Source organism: Poecilia reticulata, unplaced genomic scaffold (genome assembly GCF_904066995.2).
Source record: "Poecilia reticulata unplaced genomic scaffold, P_reticulata-male-v2 Scaffold_114, whole genome shotgun sequence".
NCBI classification, from domain to species: Eukaryota; Metazoa; Chordata; class Actinopteri; order Cyprinodontiformes; family Poeciliidae; genus Poecilia; species Poecilia reticulata.
Window position 1 is genome coordinate 3,283 of NW_027675212.1, and position 9,514 is coordinate 12,796.

Below are 9,514 nucleotides of genomic sequence, written 5' to 3' on the forward strand. Positions count from 1 at the left end.
CTCTTTCTGAACTTTGCCTTCAGGAAGTCATAACATGGCTCCTCTATTAACCCTTTAACAATGTTTTATCAGAAGTAGCTAGCATGAGTGCAGTTGATGCGCAGTTCCACCAAATGTTTGCTAATTGCTGTAGGCTAGTCTGAAGTAGCTGAATGAGGGAGGAGCTACGCCTCGAAGGCAGGGCTAGGTCCACCCAGGTGTTTTCCACAGCTTGCCGTGGAGATTAAAGGATTTTTCAAACATGACTGAAAGAATCACGACAACACTCCAGGAATGTTTTTGATGAGGGAAACAAAATTATAACACAATGTAAAGGTCAAACAAATCGATATACTGCTTCTCTCCCATTTTTATACTTTGGTTTGAAAACATCAGTGATCAATTTTACAACTGAGATTTTCAGAGAAGATTGGCTTAAAACCTGTAAAATCGACACAAACGTGACATTTAATAGAAACCGCAAATTAAAAATACAGAGTATTTGTTTTAACACATTCAATGGAACGTGTTAAAACAACTGACCAATAACTAAGCAATCCTGTCCCAGGTGAAAAAAGTATACTTTAGTATACTAAATTTTAACATACTTTAGTAAACTTTTATCGATGTACTTAAACTGTACCATTTTGGAACAACTAATTTTGTGCTTAGTATACTTTAGTAGTGTTTAAATAGTATTAAATTACAACTAATGGTATATTTTAGTACACTATATGTACTTTTTTGGAACAACTTCAAGTGTACTTAGCGTACTTAAAGTATACTTTTTAAATATCATATTTCATAGCTTTATTATTATATTTTGATATAATTATTATATTTTGAGTGTAATAATTCTGTCTCAGAATTATATTAAAAATATATATTTAATATATTTCAAATATATTTTAAATATACTATTAATATATTAGTAATGTATTTAAATTACACTTTATTTTTATTTTTGATTTCCTGCTATTGATAATAAACTACAATTTTAATTACTCGTGAAAGTCCTAATATTCCTACGTACCTATTTTGTACATGACATGCATAACTACACTACTTACATTGTTCTAGGCTACAATTACATGGAAAGATTAATTACACAAGATGCCCAAGGTAATTCAAATATTTTGTTTTATTACCGACGTTTTAAAATTGTCCAATTTTACTCACAACTTTATGAACTTTACATAAATGATCAGTTTACACATCAAAAGTGAACACAATGAACAAGAAAATTGAAGTGTGACAATAAAACATGAAAGTGAGGATCAATGACAGAACATTCTCGTTCACTGCACCTTACAGGAACCTACAAAAAGGAATAATACAGAAATTAAACAGAGAAAGTATTTGTATTTAAAGAGAACAGAAAAATGGCAAATAAAAAAATAATACTTACAATTTTAAGACGTTGTGGACTCGCCATGTATGTGACATCATAAGAACTGATGATGATTGGGACAGGATGACTGGGGTGGAAAATCATTTCTGGGTGTCGTCTTTGCCTGTTGATGTTAGAAGTAGAAAAAAAATAGTCAGCAATGTCATAGAATCAGTTGATGTTGGCATTAACTATGAAGCTGTTTTAAGTGTGGACTTAAGGAGACAAACTACCTTAAAATCTTTCCATCCATGATCTGAACACACTGATCCTTGCAGGGTGGTGAGGGGGGCTTGTGGTGCCCATTTCCAGCAGCCATCAGGTGAGAGGCAGGGTTCACCCTGGACAGGTCACCAGTCCATCACAGGGCCCTGAAAGCCAACAACAAATAAAATGTATGAAAGAGAAATGTTACATTAACAAGAAGAGAGAAATTATTTCCAGTTACCTTTAAATCAAATCATGTTTATTAAGCACTTAGTGTTGGTAACACAGCAGTTTTTGTTGTTGAAAATGTAGCTAGCTCCGACGTGTGTTTACTAGTGAAAATGAAAATAACCAGGAGGATATTTAAAAAGACTATTGACTCAGTCATGATTTTTTTTAGATTTTTTTTTTGTGTGTCAAGCTGCACACTAGATATATATCGACTGCAGCTTTTGAAGGGTGTTAACACCAGCTAAGGGTGTGACAGTTACTACTGAAAAGAAAGTAAGCGCTGCAAAATGAAAGAGTTGACAGCTTGTGCCATGCATAGGCGGCATTGTTAGAAAAAACTTGTCAATTCAAAATTCAGCTTTAGGCAGCTTTAACATGGCAATAAGCTACGATAAGTAAGGGAGTTCAACTAAAGTGTATGCTTCAAAGGAAACTATAAAAAGAGCAAATTCCTTGCAAATACCATAGTATATAAATACACTTTGGTTAGAGGTTTTAACCCTTTATGTGTGTCTTCATAAAGCACTCAGAAAAGCATTTCAGCTGTAGTTGGAATACTCAATATACAAAAGAAAATGGCACAAATAAATAAAGTCACTGAAGTAGCTCTGTGGTTCAGACTCTATTCGTAGTTGTAACTCCGTCTCAGTTCAATAAGACTGAATATGATTGAAATAATTTCAGTTCATTTATTTTCAATTCAGTTCAAATCTTCTGTTCATTTCAGATCATTTAAATTCTGTTCAGTTCAGTTTGTATCAGTTCAGTTCGCTTCAGTTAATTTAATTTCACATAGTTCAGTTCAGTTCAACTCAGTTTAGTCATTTCAATTTTATTGAGTTCAGTTCAGCTAGCTTATTTTATCTCAGTTCAGTTCACTTTAATTCAGTTCAGTTCAATTCTGTTCACATTGGTTCAGTAGTTTAGTTTATCTTAATTTTGGTCAGGTTTGATTCATGTAGTTAAGTTAAACTCAGTTTATTTCAATGGAATCAAATTCAGTTCTGGTCAGTTCAGTTGAATCCATTCACTTCATTTCCATTGAATCAGATCAGTTCAGTTCAAAGAATTCCTGCTTAGTGCAGCTGAAGTGAATTTAGTTCAGTTGTGTTCCAGACCAATTCAGTTCCGTTGATCTGATTTCAATTCAGATTGATCAAGTTGCATCGCGGGCATTTTTAGTTCAGTTACACTTTTTTCATGTTAATGCCGACTCAACAGATGTTCTCTCAAGACGCTTTACGAGACCGACAGACTTTATTCGTACTCAGAAAAACACAGTCAGTATCATTTACATCGATTCAACATCGCTTCTGTACACTCCAATTCAAACTAAGTTATACAGAAAACATGGCTGCCAAGGTCAGATTAACATGGTCATTGATTTAAAAAAAAAAAGTTTTCCTTCCAACAAAACCCTGCCTTTTGAATTGAGTCTCACTGATTTTTGTGGGTAACCATTAAGAAGACGCTAGTATTGATCAGGTTTAATAACACGGTCCATAGCAATTGTCAGAATGTGTGTAAAAAATAAAAAAAAACTGCAGTAAAATATGCATTTTCTTACATAAGAAACTTTATGCTCACATACAACACCTGCAATCTCCTTGACAACCTGACTGCTGACGCCTTAGTCTTTAAACCTGGATGACCGATTGTTCGGTAACCCTGGAGGCAAAACGTCTAAAAGTGCTAAGTAGATAGATTGTCTTCAACAATTTGCTCCGTTTTCTAAACCAGAAAAGTAAGAGGTCTCACTCTGAACTTTTTTCGGATTGTCACTAAGCGGACACCCGTCTATTTGACATAATTATTGCTAGTCGAAGCTTTTTTTCCTTAAGAAAACAATCTGTCACAACACCAACATTCCTTTATGATGCTCCAATGAGCATTTCTGTGTCATAAAGGCACATTTTAAATCATTTACCTACTTTAAAAAACGTAACTAAGATCAGTTGCAACTGATTTATGTCGCATATGTTCCTGCTCAGGAATTCCAGCCCTAAAATATGATTTTGCCCTTAATGACCAGCCAAAGGTTTTTTATCGCGTATAAAATGTAAGTCTCCAACAATAGTTCATTTGTTTATCTTATTTTTCGATTCCATTTGTGATCAAGAATATTATGGACCATTCTCTCCAGTGTCTTCAGTCAGAGGCTTCTTCAAATTAGCTGTAACACAGACTGCTACAGGAGATCTTTCATCACCATCCAGAATAACACTTTGAAGAATTTTGAATTAATATGAGCTACAACAATGCAAGAAAGTATTTTTGAATTTGAGTTTGATATATTCTAAGTGGAAATTTTGTATTTTTATGTACTTATATTTTATATATAGCATTTATTCTCACCTACATTACATACATAATTGTGTAACTGCATGGTGCCGTTTTTAAATTCTGTTTCCTGCTTCAAATCTAAAAGTGATCTAAACTTTGCTTGGGAAGGAAACATTCACTAATTGTCTTTGGCCAGAAGCGTCTACAAATTTACTGCAACACAGACAGCTACGGGGAACCATCACCATCTATAGCCACTCTTTGAAGAACCTCAAATTAATGTGAGCTACAGCATTTCATTTCCATTTGGTGTCAATTGAATTGAATCTGAACATGTAAAAAGAAAAAAAAAAGACATATCTTCAGTAGGAAACCTTTAACGTGCCCGCAGCCGATTTAAGGTTAATTTTTATCACTTTAAACTCGTTTCCTGACGGAATCGTGTTTTTTTTTTTTTTCCATATTTTTGCACGTCTTTCAACATATAATTGGATGTGTTAATTTATTTAAGCGCCAACAGAAAGAAAATTTAAATGAAACCCAGACTGGTGTGTGAGATCCCCCTACACACACACACACATGCACGCGCGCGCACGCGCACAGGCACACAGGCTCGTTGCTTATCTGTGTAAGAGTCCACGGATGCTTGAATATTTCTCTTGTTTGTGGGTTCCGGGTTGGCTGGCTGCAGAGCGATAGAGGTGTTGGTGGAGCTGAGCAGGAGACGGGAGCTGGGGGGAGATAGAGGGAGGATGGAGGGGTGTGTGTATGTGTGTATGTGTGTGTGTGTGTGTGTGAGGAGGAGTGGGGGGGCGAAGAGAGAGTCCCTCAGGCGTGTCCGGGGCTCTGATGGCTCCCCTGACAACCTCCTCCGTAATGGTCTCCCTCTCTCTCTCTGAGTGCTGTGAAATTGCAGGCCGGCGCTCTACAGCTGAGGACTCAGAGGAGACAAACGGCCTTTTAATTCAGAGCGCAGAGAGGTGACGGAGAGGGAGGCCCCCGGGGAGGGCCACCAATCAGACATCCATCATGCTAACCTCTCCCTTGGGACGGACCCTGCCAGAGAGGGTCCCCCCCCCCCGACCCCCCGACCCACCGCCTCCTCTCCCACCCGGAGGTGGTCTAACGTGTGTGTGTGAGTGCATATGCGTGCGTAAGTGCATGCCTTTGGGGTTGGAACGAGGTTTTGTTGGGGGGGAGGGGGGGTAGAACCGGTGTGCTCAGGTGTCCGGGCTGTCACGGTGCAGAGTGGGAAAAGACCCGGGCAGAGAAACCACTTTGTTTTTTTCCTTTTTTTTTTTTTTTTGGATGTGCTATTTGATTTATTTACTTATTTATTTATTCATTTCTCTCTTTTTTCTCTCTCCACCACTACAGATTCCCTTCGCGTTCGTAATTACAGGAGTGGGTGTTAACTCGTTTAATTATCAGAAACATTTACCTTTTTATTTCTGTCACCTGAATGCACCTGAACGTACAAACAGCCGTCGCGGTTTTCTACCGATTAAAAAAAAGAAGAAGCAGCAAGGATCCAGCACGCAATGTTGTTGAGATTTCCACTTTTCTTTGCTGCACATTACTGTAAATTAAAGAAGGAGGAAAAAAAACACTTCTTGCCACAGATGCTCCAATGCAAATCTTTTATGAACAAACTCTTGACGACAGAGAAAAGAAATTCTTCTTAAGCCACTTCAGATGTTGGTCCTTGGGTAAAAAAAAATAAAATAAATAAAATAAAAATTCACATACAAACGGACTATCAAAGTTCCTCTTCTTTGTAAACAAACTCGTAAAAAACTAAATGAAAACGTTATGAAACGCTTCGTCGAAATTTCGAAGCGAGTCGAAAGAGGATCCTCTTTTATGGGTTTTGCTGGGCTTGATGGATTTCAGGTGTGTGTTTTCTGAATGGATGATGCAAGCCATCCTGCAGCATTCAATGCTGACTGGAGGAGCCTTCTTCACACACACACACACACACACACACACACACACACACACACACACACACACACACACACATGGAGAGGAGAGAAAGAGAGAGTGAGAGCGTGTGTATGTGTATGTTCATGAAAGATCTCATTATTAAGCTTTGAACGTGATTAAAATTCAAGTAAATCCTAAAGTAACAGAGCTTCGCTTTGGAATTTTACGGATGTTTACGTTTTTACAGAAAGAGACACTGACTGACTTCGTGTCAGGCATATTGTCACAAACATGTATGTATTCTACTGCTAGCTTAGTGACTTGATAGTCTTCTTTTGTGGTGGAAAAAAAGGATTATTTACAGTAAGTTTTGGTGGATTTATGGTGATGTAAACATAAAATCCCCTTGAATGCCGCACGCGCACAGTGTTTACAGCATAGAACCGGAGTTTGCGAAAAGGAAAGAGGGTAGACGGCGCGCGCGTGCGTGCGCGCGAGCGCGTGAGGTTTTTGCAGTGAAAAGAAGAAAGCCTGTTGCTGTCCTTGGTGCTCCCTGCCTTCAGCACCACGGACAGCTTCCTCATTCTTCTCCGCAGGTGAGGCTGCGGCGCACGCCGGAGCGCAACAAAAGCAGCAGCAAACTGTGATTTTTTTTTTCTTTTTTTATTCCTTTGCAACAACCATGCTATGTAGTTGCTTTCAAATATGCTCCCCGGTGTTTTTCTTCCCTATTTCTTTTTCCTCCTTTGATACGGGAAAGGTTTCGATTTGAATGTATTTTTTTAGGCGTTATTAAAAAGTTTTAAAATTGCAACAAAAGTAATTGTCGACGATACTCTGACACTTTGGAATGTCTGTTCCCATATGGCGGAGATTCAAACTTAAAGTTATAAAAACAGACCAATTTGGGCAGAACAGAAGTGGGCAGTAAAAAAGTACATTTACTCGAGTGCTGTACTTAAGTACAGTTTATAATGTCGGTGCACTAGTTGCAGTTCTCTGACCGAAGGCAGATTACCGATCTATTAAAAAGCCCGATCTGATGATTCCGATTCTTGGCCGACACGGATTGTTTTTTCTGGATGACGTGTTGCTAAATATAGCAAGAAAGTCTCCGAGTTGGCGGAAGACACCTGGTGGGCGGGGCTAACAGTCAAACCTTTCTCACAGCAGAGCATTAGTGGCCAGTGGCTGATTTTTTTAGACCGTAAATAAGATTGGTGGATAAGATCGGCTTCACGTGTAAGTATTGACTGATCACCAATCTCCCAAAATCCAAAAAATTGAGGCCCATTTCACGGCTAGCTGATTTATTGTTGCACCCTTATTTTTCAGAACATGTACTTGAGTGGATTTTTAAATTAATACTTTCACTCCATTAAATTTTAACAATAAAATAATTCTGTTTACTTCACTATCTTTCACTAAAGGTTTCTGTTATTTGTTGTTTCTGTCGGTTTTTGCTTGTGTAGTTTGTCCATTTTGTTCCACCGACAGTGAAATTACACGCGACACCTCTGGGTGGCGATATCAACCTTAAATCAATTTCAAGAAGAAGAATCACTTTCGTCCTACTCATGTTGCCTTATAGGCATATGAATGAATAATACAGGACACGGCAGTGTCTTTGAGTGTGTAGGAAAAGCTAAAAAAATAAAAAATTTAAATAATGCATTATTATTGGTGAGCTGGGATCTGTACAATATAGCAGCAAATTATCCCAATTATTCTTGATTACACTCCAGTGAAAGATGTCGTCAAAAAACTTCCCATTTTTAAGGACGTTCAATACTTTAGGTATTTTTGACTTAAGTAATAATTTGTCAGAGTTTACTCGAGTAATACCTAATCAGTACTTTGACTCAAGTAATGAAACAGAGCACTTTGTCCACCACTGGTCTTGGGTTGGTTTACCATACAGGCTTCACTAAATGCTTTAACCAATTTTTTATAGTGTCTAAACATTAAAGCTAACAAGAGAGTTTAATAAGATTTGAAGATAGCATGCACAAAATATGAATATACATCTAAAAGTAGGCATTGTACTAAATTACCTATCTTAGGCACAACTGAAAAAAAGAGTAACATTTTCAGTTTCAGGTATGTAGACTATTAACAAATGCTCTTTTTAGTAAACTACATTTTCAAATTTATTTACAGTTCCAGTACAATCCATTCCGGTCCATTAGTACAGCTTTTTACAGTAAAAAAAAAAAAAAAAAAGAAAAAAAGAAAAGAAATAAAATCACAAATGGATGCCATTCGCACTCTTGACTCTAGATGGCGGAAAAGTACTTCCACTAGATCTGTGGTATGAGTAAATATGACTCAACAGGCATCTTTAGACAAGAGGTGATTTGAGGCAGTTTGCGACAATAGTCTAAAAGGGGTTAAAATTTATTTTAATTTTCAGTTTAATTCTGGGTTTAAATTTAAGAGTTAAATTATTAAACACAACAACAAAAAGCTTAACACTTTAGCAAAGAAGACTTTATAGGCAGTATAATACACTGTGTTTAAAAACTATGTGAAAAAGGTTGAGGTTCCATACATATGGAGATGGTAAATTTTTTTTTGAGTTTCATTTTGTTTAATCTGATCATTTTGATTACAGATTTCAGCTGGCAATAATAATATTCTCATTTAGGAATCTGGTTAGGGGAAATCGCCATCAACTCTTTATTTGCCTTCAGACATATTTTTTATTGATTTATTTACTTTTACATTCATGAAATATAACTCTGTGTATCCCTACTAGCAGAAATAATTCAACAAGTAGCATTCAAATACGTTAACACCCATTAACGTTTAAATATATATATTTTGCCTTATCTCAATAATATTGGGTTTACATTTAATAAAAACCTAATTTCCCCCCATATTGAGACATCTTCAAGGCAGAATCATTCTTGATAAATGCAACAACAAATCTAAAGGGTGTTATTTTTCTCTGAAATATTTCTATTCTGTTTAAAAGGTTGTTGGGGCCCCCTGCTGGCCTGGGGGTCTTAAGAAGCATCTTACTTTGTGTATTCGGTGGGCTGACCATCCTATTGTGTTGCATGAGCTCAGACCTGGACGAGTCAATGGCAAATCAAGAATGGGACTAAGAGTTGGGTTGTCTCCAATCAGGAAGGGGGTAATCTCCCTATGTTGACTCTCCACTGCCTGGACAGTCCTGGACAATGATTTAAAAGTTGTAATATTTATTATTTGTTTATTGTTTTGCACTTTTTGTCCTTTCTCAATGACCAAAATCCAACGAATAAAGTCAAAATTAGTTTAGGAGAGAGAATGTTACTTTAGAACTTGTCAAATAGGCTGATTTTAGTTGTAGAGTAGTAGACTGTTTTGGACAATCAATATTAAAGTCTTTTTATTATTATTCCTGGGCTTTAATTTTAAGTTCCACCACAAACAAACCCCAGAAATTGAGCCTTTTCGAATTCGTGTCCCAAACCCCAAGGTTAACAGTGACTCCCATCTGCCCACTCCCTT

The 9,514-nt window shown here is 37.0% G+C and overlaps 1 long non-coding RNA gene across 1 annotated transcript; it reads right to left on the minus strand.

Moving 5' to 3' along the window:
* Positions 1 to 947: 947 nt before the first annotated feature.
* On the minus strand, positions 948 to 1,778 carry LOC145550618 (uncharacterized). Its single transcript, XR_014086491.1, has 3 exons — positions 1,603 to 1,778; positions 1,388 to 1,493; positions 948 to 1,297 (listed from the first exon to the last, which is right to left on the minus strand). It is a non-coding gene; the product is annotated as an uncharacterized LOC145550618 (long non-coding RNA).
* Between the last annotated feature and the right edge of the window lie 7,736 nt (positions 1,779 to 9,514).